Source organism: Ctenopharyngodon idella, chromosome 16 (assembly GCF_019924925.1).
Source record: "Ctenopharyngodon idella isolate HZGC_01 chromosome 16, HZGC01, whole genome shotgun sequence".
In the NCBI taxonomy this organism is placed as follows: Eukaryota; Metazoa; Chordata; class Actinopteri; order Cypriniformes; family Xenocyprididae; genus Ctenopharyngodon; species Ctenopharyngodon idella.
In genome coordinates this window covers 21,601,981-21,620,970 of record NC_067235.1, presented here as the reverse complement: position 1 = coordinate 21,620,970, position 18,990 = coordinate 21,601,981, and the positions used below count along the sequence as shown (strand labels likewise).

The window sequence follows — 18,990 nt, the reverse complement described above, 5'->3', positions numbered from 1 at the left end:
AATAGAATTTTTTATTAAATTTGAAAAACATTTGCATATCTAGCAGTGCATATCTGCAATCTGTATTTACTCAATAATGTTTTAATACAAATTTATGTAGTTAATATTTTTATTATGAATTTAGTGTTAATTCGTTAATTCATTGTTAATTAAAACTAATAACATAGCTGCAAACTAGCCACAGAACTCACATGAACTGATCATCTCTTCTGTTTTACAGCACAAAATAAACGTGAATGAACATCAGAAGGTATGTTAAAAGATACAGTACAACAGAAATCCATTTCATATCGCATGTAATCGCTCAATCAGTGTTTCAACCGTGGAAAGACATCAGTAAAACCGCTTGTAAACAATGTCATATAACGTCACATTTATCTCAGAAAAGCCATTATATGTCCAAAAACCTCCTTAGTCAGATAAAAAAATTAACTTAGAGAGGAGCATTTGGCTAAATATATGCACTATATTGCATATTCATTGCATTTTTACTTAACCTGTTCAATGCATCCATTTTATGACAGCAACCATTTAAATGTTTATATTAAAAAAAAACGAGTAGAAACATAATGTATTATAATGTTATTATAAAAACCTTCTTATGTGTAATTTAAATGTAAGTAGCCTACAAATCAATTAATTTTAACCTTTAATATTATAATGATGTATAGGGGGTCCCTGTATAGTTTACAGCATTAGTTGAGAGATATTTTTTTTCTTTGAGGAAATTTGCCATGCACTGTACATGGTAGTCCCCAAATTAATCAATATCGAATCAAATTTAATCAAATCTCAAGCTTGTGAATTGAAATTGAATCAAATTGTGAAATTTGTGTCAGTGCCCAGCCCTGGTGTCAATAAATGTTTTATTTTTGTGTTTCTGTAAGCTATAATATCTACTTTTTCCACAAGTTAACAGTCATGGTGTGGTCTGTTGCTGTGAGTCAGACTTCAGGTCAGGTAGAATCTGCTGTGAAGGTGCTTCTCCTGTTTAAATCAATAGACTTGTCTTTCTGAGCGGCGTCCTTTTTCTTCAACGAGCTCAACTCTTGCACACTGAGATTGTGGAAGTGTGTGTGTGCCAGCTGTGAATATGTACAGCAGGGAGTGCTGGTCAGTGCAGCAGCTTTCATCAACCTAGAAAGAGAGGGAAGGGCTTTTGTCAGTGAGTTTGCCTCCCTTTTGGCTTCGTACACGCAGACATTTTAAGCTGGGTTCAGCTCCATTCTTTTCCCCCTCATTTGTTTGGAATAGAACTTCAAACAACATGACAGTTGTTTATTTGAAGCTGGTAGAAGGTTCTGGAGCTATTGTGGTGGAAGATGTTAGGGCACTTCCATTCATCTCAATGGCAGTTGCTCGGTTGGCGCAGAACTGCCCAGAAGTACGTGATTTGAAATCTTTGCTCACTTGGTTCTGCTGCCAGATTTTTTGAGCCAATCAGCTGAGCCATAAATGCCATGTGACTAATGACTCTGGAATGTGATGTCAGTGCTGACTGGCTGATGGCAGCGCAAGTACGTGCACAGTTCTGAGCTGTGACTTCAAAGGCAGCAGACAGAGAGAAATATAAGTCCATTTCATGCTTTAAACATTCCTCCAAAGAAATCCTTTCTCTCTCATTCCTTCTTTCAAAAATCTCATGGAAGGGCGAGGACAGTGCTGTGCGTTTCTGTATAGGGGACTTTAGACCGCCTGCATAAAAGGAAAAGGTGGCCATCTCTGTTAAACTCATTAACACCTTTACCTCGAGTCAGCACTTGATTCAGTTTTCTAATTTTGTGACAATTATTGATGGGGAGTAACTAAATGTATAAGGTAGGCTGTAAGATTTTTATTAGCATAACAGTAGCACAGCCAAAACTATTAAAAACCATTTGTGTTTATTGAAATAAAACTGAAATAAAATAAAGTGTAAATATTACATTGAAAAATTAATCTTAAAAATTAAAAATGTTGCATTGGCAACTACCTGAAATAAAATAGTTACTAAAATTAATAAAAGCAAGACTGAAAATTATATAATATGTGTATGTGTCTTTTTTTTTTTTTTTTGCAACGGTATACAAAATGTCATGGTAACTGGAAAAAAAAAATCTTTGAAGTGCATAATCCAACAATAATATTAGTATTATGATCATTACATTGCCCCAATAAATGTGATTATCAATAATATTGCTTATTTTATCCTATATAAATCAGTTAAACTATGAGTGTTTTGATTTGGCATTAAGGTGTAAAAAATATTATATTATATTATATTATATATTAGTTTACCACAGTAGTCATGGTAAATTTTTGTAAGGGTGGTGATGATTAAAATATCTCTAATTTATGTTTTTGCTTGGCACAATATTTTCTCCTGTTTCCCTTCATTAATTCTTTTTTAAAAATTTTGGGATTTCAACTATAGCAGAAGCATTTTGGAATCCAATAGTATTTTGTAACAGAGAACTCTGTTGAATTCAAATGGGTCGATTCACACCATGCTTTCCACTGGTTCACCACTGTGCAGCTGGTTCAGTCAGAAAGTTGCTTTGTCCCACTTTTGGACTATTTGCATTTTGGTGTTTCTCACATATAACAGAAAATGGCAGTGCGTTCTCCAGAGGAGAACAATTTTGCAAGCACACTGGCATAACCGGCAACAAAATTTAGTTGGACTGAGAGAATTTCTCTGTCTAGAACCCAACTACTTCTTACTACCTGCTTGTAGTGTAGTGAACTGTTTTTTAAAAGGTAGCTTAACTTTTGTAAAACTGCTTTACATTATGAGTAGCTTGACAAGCTACAGTTTCAAAGTAGTTTCCCCAACACCAATGACAGTGAAACAACAAAGGCACATGTAGCTGCCCCTTGGCACGCACATACTCATGCAGGATATCACATTTCCTGATGGAGAATCAACTCTTCAAACACATACACACTTATTTTAGTGGAGTTTCTTCACAGGAGGTGTGTTTGGACACTCAATCTTTAAATTTTCACCTGAAGGTCAAAAGGAGAGATCTTTTGATGTTCATTTCATGCTCTCTAGCTGCATACTCAGTGTTTGTTTGTTATCCCTGATGCTCAACTCTCAATGTCATGTGTAAATAGTATTGTATTTTCAATGTGCCTTATCCAAAATGCCATGTGGTTAAGTGGCCTGCTCCTAGGAGTCCTTATTATCCAAGTAATTCATCACTCCTTACCACACACACACACACACACACACACACACACACACACACACACACACACACACACAGCTGGGACCAAAACACCACTAATACGTTATTTACTCTACTCAACTGTCACAGTCCAAAAGGAAAGAGAAAGAGAGAGAAAATGAAGTCGGACCATCACAGGACTGAATGGAGAACTTAATCAGTAGACTTATGAACTAAATCTGAGAGAGTTTATAATGAGCGGATGTACGGCGAGACTCACACTCATACTCTCAGTAATGATGAACATGTTGTCCATCTGAGACTTATCCATGCCCTCTTATCTTTCTCAAGCTGTCACACACACTCTGGACCATAAGACTTTACACTCTATGCATTTTTTATACATACCATTATACACTACCATTCAAAAGTTTGGGTTGGTAAGATTTTTTCATGTTTTTGAAAGAGCTCTCTTATGCACACCAAGGCTGCATTTTTTAATAAAAAATATATAGTAAAAGTAGTATTGTGAAATATTATTACAATTATTACATTATTATAAATGTAATTTATTCCTGTGATGGAAAAGCTGAATTTTCAGCAGCCATTACTCCAGTTTTTTTGTGGAAATTGAGATACATTTTTCAGGGTTCTTTGATGAACAGAAAGCATAAAAAAAAATTATTTTAATAGTTTTTTTGTAACTATGTAAGTCTTTACTGTCACTTTTGGTCAATTTAATGTGCCCTTGCTGAATAAAAGTATTAATTTATTAAAAAAAAAAACTTTTGAATGGTAGTGTATATCATCAAAATTTCATCAGCATTCTAGGGTTATATGTAAGAATTATGTGGTAATACTTTTGTTCTCTTATTATCTGTTACAGAAATTACCATATTGGCACAGTGTATGTGTTCCTGGTGCATCGAGCTGTGGTGCTCATTTGGATGAAGCAGGCTTGAGTCCAATCTTTCGACCCTCCAAAAAATTTCCTGTCATTTTATTCTGTAAGTGTCAAATATAACCCAAAAGTCAAACACACACACACACATACAATAATACAATGTGTAAAGTTCAGAATTAAGTATTTGGTATGGTACTGAATATGTCCCCCTTTTGCTTTTGTTAGTGGCACAAATTTTCTTATTTTATTATGCATACAGTCATCAATATTTCTTATTTCATGTCATAACACTTATTTATATTAAATCTTTCAAAATCTTTGTTTATTTCTAGGTTTTGAATAGCAAATGTCCAATGTAGTCTCAGAATTGTGGACCTTTATCTTAAATTAATTTATATAATGGCATCAAACATATATCTCAGAGCAACTGAGCTGTGTATGATGCGACTGCTCTCTTTCTCAGCTCTCGCTGTCATAAGACACTTCACTGTAATGTCAGCTAGCAGAGCAACAGCGCAGCATCAATAGCTAGTGTCACTCACAGTGCTGTTTGAATCAGCAGCCCTGTCAGACGACTGTTGTTCTCTCTGATTTTACATGTGTCACCAACACCGACATCTGATGCCATCACTCCACACAGCCAACCGGCACAGACGCTGAGTACACAAAGATATACAGAGCGCAGTTGATACAGTGGCCTTGTTTTCCAGCAGTTACATTTTTAGCTTTTTAGAAATCACAGCGCTTATTGACCAGAGCACAGAAAAACCTGTTCTCAAGACACACATGCCATCAAAGTTTTGGCACTGTTACAACTGTGTTCCCACAAGGCTGTGCAGTGACATTTGGCATCAAGTCTATTTAGTTCCAAAGCCCATAGAGTATTGTTGCTAAGCTGTGTAGAGTTCTCCTAACAGCTGGATTCATGTTAAACCCAGCTGTTATTAACCCTTAGTGAGTTGTGGGATATATCCTGGGGTGTTTTGTTTTGAAAAGTGGAGGATAATACATTAAAGACTTTATGTCCCAGTATGACTTTCTTTCAATCATGACAACTCTCTGAATAGTTTTAGCATGTTATTGAATGTGGCAATATTAATGTATTTGATCTTGGTGGATAAGATCTGCTACACTGCTGCTGCTGCTGTTGATTATTGCTAAAACTGTTAGGAACCATAGATAAAATAACTGCTGAAAGTGAGCTGTTATGTCAGGGCACTCTTTCATTAGGAAAAAATATCCCACCTTTAATAGTCAAGCATATTTATAGTATAAACCAGGTCAGTGAACTATAAGGGCAAAAAAACAAATAAAAAAATATTGTCCAGTACTACTTTGAGCTCTGTTGAGCGGATTTGTAAACACCTCTGATTTGCCATTGTGTTCATGCGCTCAACATATATATCTGTGGCTACAATGATCAATGGATGGGATTGTTTAAAAGCACACGGAAGTGTTTGAATTTGAAAGCGGGAGCGTTTCAAACCCGTGTGTATCTGTGTAAGCACTGGGTGAATTGATGTCTATTTACAACATGTTTTTAAAGTGTTGATCACTGTAGCCAATCACAGATATATCTGATGAGCATGTGAACACAATGGCCAATCAGAGGTGTTTACGAATCCGCTCAACAGCACTCAAAGCGTCACATTTTTAAAATTTTAGTACCGACTTAGTATCGAAGTCAGTGCTTTTGACACCACTATTGTAGACTGTATGTAAAGTAACCTATCACTCTGCACCCTCTAGAGTTTCATGACTTAACTAGATGCAGCTCACAATGTGACTTTATTTATTTACTCCGAGGAGGAAACGGCTTCTATATGTACCTGATTTTCTGAAAGGCAGACGTTAAGAAGGCACTAGCATTGCCAGCTACGGATTAATCTCTTTTCACTGCAGCCTTTTTGCACTTATTTAGGGTGTATGTATTAGTGGGGTACGTCACTGTGCATCACCAGCTTTGTATTCAGCTATATTGGCAAATACATGTGAGGGTTCTTGTCAGTGGGAGGGTGAGATTTCGGCAGGGGTTGTGGAGGGCTGATTTGGGGGGAAGGGAGCGGGGGGTTTGAGGTGGTGAGTATGGAGCTGACAGGAGGTTGGATGGGAGAGAGCCTGAGGGGGGCTTGGCAGGGGGCCTGGCGTTGACCCAACATGGGCCCACTGGTCTTTGATGCTCCTGGGCTTCCAGGGCAGCTGGGGGAGGGAGTGGGGGGAGAGCGAAACTTGTAGGGGGGGGAAAAAAGGTTACCTGTGGATCTGCCGACCTTCAGCACGAAGTGGGGAGAGGAGGCTTTGAAGTGAAGCCAGGTTGAAGAGCAGCATCGATCGCCAGGGAGCAGAAAGAGAACGAGAACGAGGGAGTTGAAGCCTGAGATATAGATATTGAGGATGGCACAAGAAATAGAGGGGAGGGCAAGGGAGGAATATGAAAGAGGGATGGTGAGGGTGAGATGACGAGACAGCACTGTAAAATATAAGGCATATTTAGCTCTTCACTGGGGTGTCGAGATATATTTCACCACACTGGATGGATATCTGTGTTTTATTTACTTATTTTTGGCCTTTTGCCACTCAATTGAAAGGTGAGAGAGAGCGATATTAAAAATGATAGGGAGAGAGATAGAGGATCAGGAAATGTTGCAATCCAGAATCATACTTGCTCTGACATGTTGAGCTGTGGTACTACAAGTGAAAATGCTACAAGTTAATTTAATCATCACATCATTATAAAGTCAAAGTGAAAATTGGATAATATGAGATTTACTAAAGACTACATTTAACAGTGAAAAATTATTAATGTTTTTAAAGATTAACTTCATGTGAGCATTAGCTGATAGCAAAGGTAATCTAATTGTAAAAACAGGTGAAATGAGACCCAATGAAATGTACAATATCAGCCAATATTCAAAAAGTGTGGGATCAAAACATATGAACACTTATTCAGCAAGGATGCATTTAATTGATCAGTAGTGACATTAAATACTTTTACATGATTGTAAATTCCAACCCGATCTCACAGCAAGTCGTGACTATTTTACAAGATGGCGATATCGTATGAATTAGTACGAAGTGAATCATACAAAAATGTACTATTATTAGAAAAAATAAGCATAAAAGTCCACCCCTAACCCCACCCCTAAACATACTCGTCATTTGGTGGGTAAACAGAAAACGTACAAATGAGATGGTACGAATTCATACGAATTAGCCACCAATACACCAAAGAGTAAAATAGTTACGGAATGCCATGAGATTCAGCTTTGCCATCACATGAGTAAATTACATTTTAAAATGTATTAAAATAGAAAACAGGTATTTTAAATTCTAATAATACCCCAAACATTTGAATGGTACTACATTCAATTTCAAAAATACAGATAAATTAATAATATCTGTAATGGTATTGATATATCATGCATTGCTAATTCCTTACTTAGACAAAAAGGTATTTGTGTAAGACATATCCAGATGTGCAGAAACGAAGATTTTATGGTTTCACTCCGACAGAGATCACCTTAGAGTTGTTGTCGCTTAATGACTCTAATGTATGGATATAGAGCTGGAATGTCATCTCTTAATGTGCCTGAGCAGATGTTCTTAGTATGTGTGTGTGTGTGTGTGTGTGTGTGTGTGTGTGTGTGTGTGTGTGTGTGTGTGTGTGTGTGTGTGTGTGTTGGGGGAAGCGCTAGAGGAATAAAGTCGGTTATGCTGAGTACTGGAAGTCTGGCTGTGCAGGAGCAGATCAGAGGCATGCTGTGCCCAGGCTCCCCCTCCCCTCTCTGGCTTCACATTTCTCTGCACAGGTCCCTGCTGAGATATGACTCCCACTGCACACCCTGCTTCTCTCATGCATCCAATCCTAACACAGTCATGATTTTTCCATTGGAAGAGATCCTGAGATCCTTTCTGCTGCATGGAACCTCAAAACACAAACACTGAGCTTGCCTGTAGACCGGTGGGTCTCAACTGGTTTTGTTTAAGAGCCCATATATTACATTGGACATCAAGTGACAACTCAATACAGAACAGTATTCATTCATTCATTCATTCCACATTATGGCCTGGGCAAATCAATAGGGTAAATGTCTGCCCATCCATCCATCCATCCATCCATCCATCCATCCATCCATCCATCCATCCATCCATCCAGTCATGGCTGTGCAAATCAATGGGATGTATGTGAAAGTTTTATTATTTGCATTTTATTTATGCATGATTATTATTAGTTCACATCATTTTAATGTACAGGACACATGTGGAAGTGTATTTATTTATTTATTATTTTTTTCCCTTGCTGTCTGTGACTATCAAATCTGTGGCCCACCAGTTGAGAACTACTGTTGTCTAGATAATGACTTCATGAACGTCTGCAGTGTTTCCCCTTTCTCAAAGTATCTTTGCTTCTTGAGTGTCAGTCAGATTGCTTCTAGAGCTGAATGTTTTCATGGCTTTTGGATCTCTGCTGGGATAAATGGCCCATCGTCAGGCCCGTCTCTGCGAGACAGTCTCTTCCCAAATTAAACAGGCAGCAGCTCAGCTGTGAGCACTGAGAGTGTGAGCGAGCAAGAAAAGGAAAAGAGAGAAAAAGTGCTTGTAGGGAAGGGGCAATTTCCCAATGTAATCTGAGGAGGTTCATTACTCTTTTCTCTAGCTCACCTCACCCCTGCTGCCCTCTAAAACCGTATTTGTCTCTCTCTCACTCTCTCTCTTTAAGCCCCCCTCCAGCTGTGCGTCTCTCCCTCCACGCTCCAGGCCTCTGCCCATCTCCCTATTCACACCTCCGTCCCTACTCCCTTAATTATGATGTCATCTTTATGGGACTGTCACGGCAGGGTGAGATAAAGAACGAGGCGCTCGGCAGCATGTAAAGCACTGTAGGGTGTCTGGCACAGATGGGCTCGCCGCAAAGAAAAGACTCCATTTTAGACGGACGCTTAATTACTGAGAGAAGGATTGTGAAAGCAGAAATGAGAGAAAGACTGCGAGAGAGAGAGAGAGACAGAGAGAGAGAGACAGAAGGGAGTCTGGGGGTGGAAAAGGGGGTTTTGGTGGTAGATGATTTTTTTTCCACTAGCAAAATCAGCCTGGCACTTACTTATCTGCGCTATTTATTCGCTAAAATGAGAAATATGGATTTTTAAAATGCTATCCAATATCTTAGCTGCTTTAATGACTCAATTGCAGCTAGTTTAGGGATGTAATGCTCAAGCTGCCTGTCTTTTGTACAAGTTAATGTCTGTTTTCTTTGACTCTGTATGTCTGCAACCAGTAGGGTCACTTGCAGAACCAGTGTAGCTTCTGTTACTCTGTGTTAAAGTAATTGATTTCACATTGAAAAGTTGCCAGCCAAAATCAAGCAAATTACGCATGCCGGCTGTAGGTGTTAGTGTGAGATTTTAAGATGTTGTTGGGGGTTGCGTATTGGGACGGTTGCCGCTCCTACCCCGGAGTCGGTCCTATTTAATGGACTGCCGTGAAATCATAATTGCGTGTTTATGAACAAACCAGCTGGCTGTGGCAGAGGGTAATTGTTTTCCTACACACTTATGCTTGGCATTCATGTGTGAGAATATGCCTCATTGAAGTTACAAACAGAAAAATAAAACGTATAGAATATACGTTTTCATTTGTTTTGCTCTTTTAATTGTTATAAGAATAGTCCGGGTTTAGTACAAGTTAACCTCCACTTCTTCCTCATTTTCTTTAAAAAAAGCAGCAAAAATCTTGAGTTACATTGAGGCACTCACAACGGAAGTGACTGAAGCCAATCTGTAAATATTAAAATACTTACTGTTTCAATAGTATAGCCACAAAATGCAGTATAAACAACATGCATGTTATCATGATTTTAGTGTAAAAAATGCTTACTAACCTTTTTTGAGTAGCTTTAGAATTTTGTCACCATGACACTGTAACACTGTAAATCCAAAACAACTTTAAAAATTATTTAAACAGCTCTACTGCTCAAATAATACAATGTAATAATTCAAGTAATTGTTTTTTTAAGCTTCACATTTCTGCTTTTAAATGCTCCAATAATTGGCCCTATTTACTTCCAATGTAAGTACCTCACAGTGACCTTTTAATTTCAGCAAAATAAATAAATAAATCAAAATTTGTGGTAATCAACATTATGCCACGAATACTGTTGATTGAGCTTAAATTGTATTGACCTTGGGAATTTTCCTTTAAACCTTTCTATTCCCACCTTCTAGCTCACCCATTCATCTACTAGCCACCCACCCTCCATCCATACTGGAGCCTAATGACTCCCACCTTATGTATTTACCTCCATTTACCGGTTTCATTTAAATGCCGTGTGCTGGGAGTGAAAGGGTTAATTGGAGATCTCGCTCAGGGGTTAGTTCGATGACTCCCTGCCCTTATCGGCATTGGCGGTGACCTGCCGTTGACTAGTCCACCACAGCCAACCCCTCCCCTGTCCCGCTGTATTGATGGAGGATCTATCCTTTGGGAGCCTTCTCTGACACTGACCCCTTGCTCATATGTACTCTCCACATCACAGCTGTCTCCAACCTGAAGACACTGATGGATGCTTGCGGTAGAAGCGTCCTGACCCACTGCACACCCTCTTTCTCCCTGACACCAGCCTGGAGTTATTGGCAGGCTTGTATCGATAGTGCCTTTGACCTGACACTGCTCGGCCCATCGTGTCCTAAATCACAGCAGATCATTACAGATGCACGACAAATTGACGCCAACTTTGGTCTGTTGTAGCGCTGCATATAGACCTGAGGTTTGATGCCATATTTAGACAAAATAACTTTGCACGGAATTTCCTGACCAGTGATTTGTGATATATATATATATATATATATACACACACTACCGGTCAAAAGTTTGGAAACATTACTATTTTTAATGTTTTTGAACGTCTCTTATGCTCATTAAGGCTGCATTTTTTTTTATAATAAATACAGAAAAAAACAATAATATTGTGAAATATTATTACAATTTAAAATTATGGTTTTCTATTCTAATATACTTCAAATTATAATTTATTTCTGTGATGCAAAGCTGAATTATCAGCATCATTACTCCAGTCTTCAGTGTCACATGATCCTTCAGCAATCATTCTAACATTCTAACCACTGTTGGTGCTTTCGGCGGTGGACAGGGGTCAGCATGGGCACCCTGACTGGTCTGCGGCTTCTTATAGCCTACACCATCTTTATGTAGAGCAACAATTCTTTTTTTCAGATCCTCAGAGAGTTCTTTGCCATGAGGTGCCATGTTGAACTTCCAGTGACCAGTATGAGAGAGTGAGAGTGATAACACCAAATTTAACACACCTGCTCCCCATTCACACTTGAGACCTTGTAACACTAACGAGTCACATGACACCGGGGAGAGAGAATGGCTAATTGGGCCCAATTTGGACATTTTTACCTAGGGGTGTACTCACTTTTGTGGCCAGCGGTTTAGACATTAATGGCTGTGTGTTGAGTTATTTTGAGGGGACAGCAAATTTACACTGTTATACAAGCTGTACACTCACTACTTTACATTGTAGCAAAGTGTCATTTCTTCAGTGTTGTCACATGAAAAGATATAATAAAATATTTACAAAAATGTGAGGGGTGTACTCACTTCTGTGAGATACTGTATGTGTGTGTGTGTATATATATATATATATATATATATATATATATATATATATATATATATATATGTATATATATACACACACACACACTGATCAGGCATAACATTATGACCACTGACAGGTAAAGTGAATAACACTTATTATCTCTTCATCACAAGGGGGTGGGATATATTAGGAAGCAAGTGAACATTTCGTCCTCAAAGTTGATGTGTTAGAAGCAGGAAAAATGGGCAAGCGTAAGGATTTGAGAGAGTTTGACAAGGGCCAAATTGTGATGGCTAGACGACTGGGTCAAAGCATCCCCAAAACTGCAGCTCTTGTGGGGTGTTCCTGGTCTGCAGTGGTCAGTACCTATCAAAAGTATTAAACACACATGCACGCGTACACACACACACACACATACACACATATATTATATACACCTGCCAAAAGTTTGGAAACTTTTGTTTATTTTATTTATTTTTGTGGAATCCATGATACACTACCATTCAAATGATGCATTAAATTGATCAAAAGTGAAAGTAAAGACATTTATAATTTTACAAAAGATTTCTCTGTCAAATAAATGCTGTTCTTTTGAACCCTTTTAATATATATATATATACACACACACACAGTTATATGCATATATTCTATATTCTAGACTATATATTAATTGTTTGTATATATACTGTATATAATTCTTTGAACATTGCTGCAATGAGATGTTTAGTTCTTTGTTGTACAATAAGCTTGATGTCAGCGGTGGGTGATTGAGATGCATTCAGTGTGTTTGGATTTGATTAACGACATTTAAAGCACTCAGCATGCTTTTCGTTTTAATGACTTCTTTGTCGCTTAGCGCGGTAGTTTTCTGCCACACTTGCAGCACGTCCTCGAGGCTGTGTGTTTTAGCCCGTTTCAGGTTCACGTGAGTATGTGTGTGTTTCCATCAGTGTGTCTTCACAGTGCTTATGGGCAATGCCTTTTCACTACCTCCGATGGCAAAGCTCAGTGGTGCACAATCACATGCGCACACAAACTCCAACACACACAAGCTATCTCTGTTGACAGGGGAAATTGTATGAAGAGCTTTTAAGGCAATTAGTGCATTGAGCAGAAGCTTTTCTTCTATTCATACTCTTCATTAACAGCTTCTTGAAAAGGAAAAATTAGATGCTGATATTGTCATCACTCTTGCCTGCTGAGAAGAGGCTTTCTTTAGATCCATAGAGTCTGTATGTGTGTGCGTGTAAATACATAGGTGTGTGTTCACCATGAGTAAAGAGGATATACTGCGTCAGTTTTTCTGTGTGAATTAAAAGCACATAAAAAGTGTATTTACTCAAAGCCACAATTGCATTCAGACTGTTCCCTAGAGCATGCTTTGCTGTGAAAGATTGTTTGCATGCCCATCTACCTTATATTGTATCCTCTGTGTGTGTTTGTAATCTTTTTAGAGGTTTACTTAAAGATCTTTAAGTCTGTATGAGTGCGATCTGTTAAGTTTTTCAATAGAGTAGTAAAGTAGTAGTCTAAATGCCATTTCAGGAACTGTTCACTGATTTTTCAGTCATTATTAACTTGCCATCATGTCGTTCCAATCTTGTACTTTTTTTTTTTTTTTTTGCCTTGTGAAACACAAATAAATACTTTTTAAAGAATTTTAACATCTCTCAAATTGAATATGGCATCTAGCCAATAACATCCAGCCTGCGTCATATGTGCCATTTGATTTAAGAGCTGCGGCAGAGATGAATTTTGACTTAAATTTCTAGATGTTCTTTATAGAAAGCTGTCATATGGCTTCAGAAGACTTGGAATATAGCTCTTAAGTCATATGAACTGCTTTTTAGTGCTATTATACTGCCTATTTCAAGCTTGACAGCCCCTGGTTACTACAAAATGTTGTTATGTGGAAAATATCTATGCGAAGATTGATAGAAAGAAAAAATTACAGCATACAAATTTGGAACAACATAAAGCTGAGTGAATTATATGAACGCAGGCACACACTTAGACTGGTCTGTCTCACATGTCCTCGTCTCAGTATAATGTAGAATAGAGATGCGTCGCAGGGCTTTGATGAGCAGACAACCGAGGATCTGCATTATTGATGACTGACACATTAACGACGCCAACACAGATACACACGCGTACAGCCGTGCACACTCCTCGGGGTAAGCGTGTGTTAAAACCTCTGGTTTTCTGGCCCCTCTCAATGTGTCTCACCCACTTGGGAACAGGGTAGACCTCCTGGCATCTCTATTATTCAGAAGTACGCTGTATTTGATCCCAGCACTGAATCTCACTTGCAGTCAATCATTAATGGCTGATCACCCTTTTTTTTTTTATAATTGCCTGGCCACATTATCGATGCCTCTGAGGATTTTGCTGTCGGATTATTAATATTAGCATTTATTATTAATCAAGTAGATCAACTTGTCCTTAATACCCATGTACTTGATACAAGTGATGTTGCGATGCTTGTCACAATGTAGCTGTGAAGTAACATTGTGACAATATATAAAACAATAGCATGTTTTAAAGTTTTGCTTTAAGAATTTTTACATTACATTTGTTACATTAAGTTTTACATTACATTTACAGTAGTTATTCGTTATATAAATTTTTTTAAATTTAATTCAATAAATTATTTATATTTTTAAATAGTATAACAAAGATTTCAGCTTGACTTTTTAAAACACTACTGTTTAAAAGTTTGCTGTCGGTAAGATTTTTTGAATGTTTTTGAAAGGCATCATTGCTCATTGCTCAAATCATTGCTAAATAAATGTATGTATTTATAACCCAGTATTTATTTATTTATTTGAAAGTGTAAAAATGCCTTTTTAATGTAAAATGAAATATTACTCAAAGCAAAGAGATGTCTGTGTGTTGGCAAGATAAAGTCTAAAAAAAGAAAGACAAAACAAAAACCGAAACTCAAACTCTGGTCTGATTTTGAAACTAGGTTGGTGGATATGTGGTTGTAGAAGATATGGGCTGGTGGTAACCCAAAGACCCAAGGTTCAAACCCCAGGAATGATCCATGAACTGGAGAGATGCCAATGTGACCTTGAGCAAGACACTAAACCTCCGGCTGCTCCAAGGGGAACTTTTCCAGGGTAAGTTTACTTGTTTTTGATATGAAACATCTGTTAAATGTAAAAATAACCAAATAATAACTAGCTGAAGTTGCCAGAATTCACACAAAAAAACATGAAGATGAATCCAAATTTACAGTAGTGGCAAGTCTTGCAGAAATTGTTTCTCCATGTATGTTTTACAATTAGTGAATCATCATTCCCAACCCATTTTACTCCTTAAATGTGATGTATTTCTGTTTGAAGTGGGATATTCGACAAAAAATGTAGTGTTGCTCTTTTGTCCTTTGAGAATTGATTGGATTGTGAAAAGTGAGCATTACATATGGAGCCAAACTGAATGAGAGGTTGTTGGCTATTGGTTAACATTATTCAATACTTTTTAGTTATGATATTTTGATTAAAGATTACAAAAACTAACAATTTTGAGTTTGAAATTGTATATACTGAAGAATTATTCTAAGACCAGGAATGTGCATTAAGAAAGTAAACAATTGATGTTTGTTGACTTTAGGCAGTGGCACAAATACTATCAAAGCATATTTTGGACATAATTATGCCCTCAAATTCTTAAAAGAACTTGTTTAGAGTAACTTTTCATGAAGAAAATATTGAACAACTGCTAAATTCATCTTGCAGTGGTAAACATCCTCCAAGCTACGTTCTTCATACCTAATGGCAGCCACTGCTAGAAGTCTTCTAGAAACGCACCTTATCTTTCCTCTGAAGAAATCTTTTGTGTTTTTCCTGGCACATTATTCCTAAAATAAAAACTGCATTTTTTGAGAACACAGTAAACAACACCTCTGTTTTCATCTATGATATTTTAGTTTTCACAGTTCCACCAGGCATAACTCTTAGCTTTTGAGGCTGACACATAAAGACCCAATAAAGTGCAATGAACAGAGGGAATGTGTTTCTATGAAGGCGATGTTCTCTATAAGTTCATATGAGGGTCAAAGGCCAAGTGTTGACTTGGGGGGAGAAGGATTGATTGGCTGTGTCCAAGCCTATATGGCAACCTTATTGATCAATATGTATGTATATCTTGTTCTGTCTTTTGTCTGTATGTGCTGTTCAGTGAAAGTGTGTGTCTTTGAATTGTAGACCTGTGGGAGCAGTTATCTAGTACTTTGCATATGTAGCACTTTTGCCGTTTTAGGGCTGAATTAATCGGGTAGTGTGAATGCTTCAGAGCTCTTGTACAGCTGGTGCTTGACCCAGCGCTTGGCAGCAAAAAGCTCTAGAACGAACATATTCAAGGATGCGTTTTTCTAAACTTTGACCTTCCTATCTAGTGTTTTCACATACTCCATATGCCAACTCAGGGCCTCTTCGTCAATCCTAAAAAGTAAAGATCGGAATTATTCTCCAAGATTTGTGGTAGTTCGTTTTCTCTCCCTACACCGCTCCCCATCATGGCCAGTGCGCGGTTGCTATGGCGACGACGATTGGGCTGGTGTCGGTGGGTGTGCGTGAGGTGCTGATCTCCTGTACGTGTGTTTGCGCGTGGCGCGGAGAGCGGCGCTGTGCCCCCTGCAGATGTTCTTCAGCTCCCCCGTGCTTCCTGCCAGCTGCTGCAGCCCCCTTCCAGCGCCTCATTAACGGAGTGAGCCACCGCACACACATCCATAATTATACATGCACAAACGTCACAACACTGTAACACTGCTAATTCCATCCTAGACTCTATTAACCACATTTATTTAAGTTGCGGTGACCGTCGGCAATCTCTGAAGAGCTGTAACTGAGCAAGCACACACGCAAACCCACACACATTTTTATTTATTACAACTGCCATAATATTATGTTAATATTATTCAACAAAATTTTAAAAGACATTATTTCTAGTACAGTAGTAGAAAGAGAACAGATTGTGATGGGGAGATGGATTAATGGATGGATTCAAACTCAAGTCACCTGTATGAGCACCATGACTCAATGTGTAAAAACCAAAACTCAGAATCAAAGAACTGGCTTCCATTTAATTTGTGAGTGTGAATTTGAATTGAGTTAGTTATGCCACACAGGATGTTCAGATTGAAATTGTTTGACAGGTAGATTAATTCACTGAAATGGAATCATATATTAAAAAAAAAAAAAAAATTCTATACCTTTTTTTTTAGAAATGGTAACCGAGTACAAAGAAATAAAAGAAAAATTAAAGGGATAGTTCACCTAAAACTGAATATTCTGTCATCATTTATTCACTATCATTTATAGATCAAAACTTGTGTGACTTTATTTCTTGCATAATATCGGTAACCAAACAGCTTTTGTTAGCATCAGTGTTGGAAAAAATTACTTTTCAAATAATGCATTACAATATTGCGTTACTGCCTAAAAAGTAACTAATTGGGTTACTTAGTTACTTTTTATGGAATGTAATGCATTACGTTACTTTGGCAAAACTTTTTCTCAGTTTTTTTGCTTGTTTGTCTTTTAATAACAATTAAATTCTATTTTTGGCAAATGTAAAGGCCCTTGCACACCAGAAGTGAAATGAATAACCCTTATGCTGAAGGAAATGCAAATTCATGCCCGTACAGTAGAGGGTGCAGCTCAAACAAACCTTTCAGTTGTGCTGCCATTCTGGACCTCAGAAGAATAGGACACGGGAGAAGAAAGTTCAAATTTTACTTCAGCAATAAAAACTAAATATTAAACAAAATTAAGCACAAATGTGATCTAAAGTTGCTTGTTTATCTAAAGTTGCTTATTAGTATGGTTGAATTGGGTCAGCAGCAAAGACATTGGTTAAAAAAGTGAGATTAAATACATAAAGTAGATTTGTGAACTTTAACATATTTAATTATTGCAGGTTTGCATAATATTCTGAGTTTGCATTTCACTGTTTTATTCATTTTGAGGAATACTGAATCTGTTTTTGTTTCAGTTAGATGAGTAACTGCCTACTCACATTTAGTGTAGAACTACAATAACCATCATGTTTGCGCAGCGCACACAACACCTCTGCACTTACTCCTGATTTCTCAACATGGGGACAGAATAGGTGTCAGGCAATAAAACAAAGTAACTGGCATTACTTATTTGAAAAAGTAACTCAGATATTTTCTTTTAAATTTAAAAGTAATGCATTACTTTACTAGTTACTTAAAAAAAGTAATCTGATTATGTAACTCAAGTTACTTGTAATGTGTTCCCCCCAGGCACTGGTTAGAATTGACTTCCATTGTGTAAAAAAAAAAAAAAAACTTTTTGAGAGACATTTCTGAAAATGAAAATTTTATTTTTATTCCACAGAAGAAAGAAAGTCATACAGGTTTGGAACAACATCAGGGTCAGTAAATTTTCATTTTTGGGTGAACTATAGAAAGTGGAGTGATTCTGAAAGTTTACAGAAAAATATATCTTAATAAATTAATCATAATGTTTATTAACCATTTTCCAGAAATTAAATTTTCCTCTCTGGAACAATTGAAAGGGGATTTTGTAGAATTTCGTTCTTCTATTATGTTAATTTCCAGTCATTATTGTTCCATGAAAATGTTCTAATCATGAAATCATTAAATTTGTCTAATTATGCCTATTAATTTCCTGATATGTATAATACATTATTTTTTCTCAACTGATTAACATATTTCTCAAAATTAATTTGAATACTGTTAAAGCATTTCACATAGCCACAGATTTTACAGCTGCATACAGCCACAAACCACAAACATTTTTAGGTAACGTCAAAAAACATAATTTACATAATTTATTGAGCTATGACAATACTACTCAATAAATCAAGTGTACTAAATGATAAATATCTCAGAAATTCATATTTGAATTTCACTTCCTGTTTGCTACCAATTGCATTGGAATTTAAAGAGCTTTCTCAGTTGTAATCTAGATTCTTAATTGCTCACAAGAGTGCCATCCACTATAGGCCATGGCTTTTACTTAAATACACTGTTACTACTACTACTACTACTACTACTCTCTCTCCCCCTCTCTCACTTTCTCATATTTCCATCTTCCACTCATACACACACTCACACACATACTGGAGATAGTTAATAATTCCCTAATTTCCGCTCTTCACGGCATGTGGAAGGTGTCTGAGATAACCTGATTTATCTGATGGTATTGGCTGTATTAAAGTGGTGGACATTAATGGGTACATCGTTTAAACCACATTGTGAGACTAATGGATTTCAAAATGAATTTGTCAACATCGTAGCCGTGAATACAATAGCTAAATAAAAG

At 37.2% G+C, this 18,990-nt stretch overlaps 1 protein-coding gene across 1 annotated transcript in view; it reads left to right on the top strand.

Moving 5' to 3' along the window:
* Positions 1 to 4,036: 4,036 nt before the first annotated feature.
* pou3f2b (POU class 3 homeobox 2b) overlaps positions 4,037 to 18,990 on the top strand; it is a 76,716-nt gene continuing 61,762 nt past the window's right edge. The window contains exons 1-2 of the mRNA XM_051865611.1: positions 4,037 to 4,159; positions 14,643 to 14,796. The gene's annotated coding sequence lies outside the window, so the exon portion shown is untranslated. The remainder of the gene's footprint in view (positions 4,160 to 14,642; positions 14,797 to 18,990) is intronic.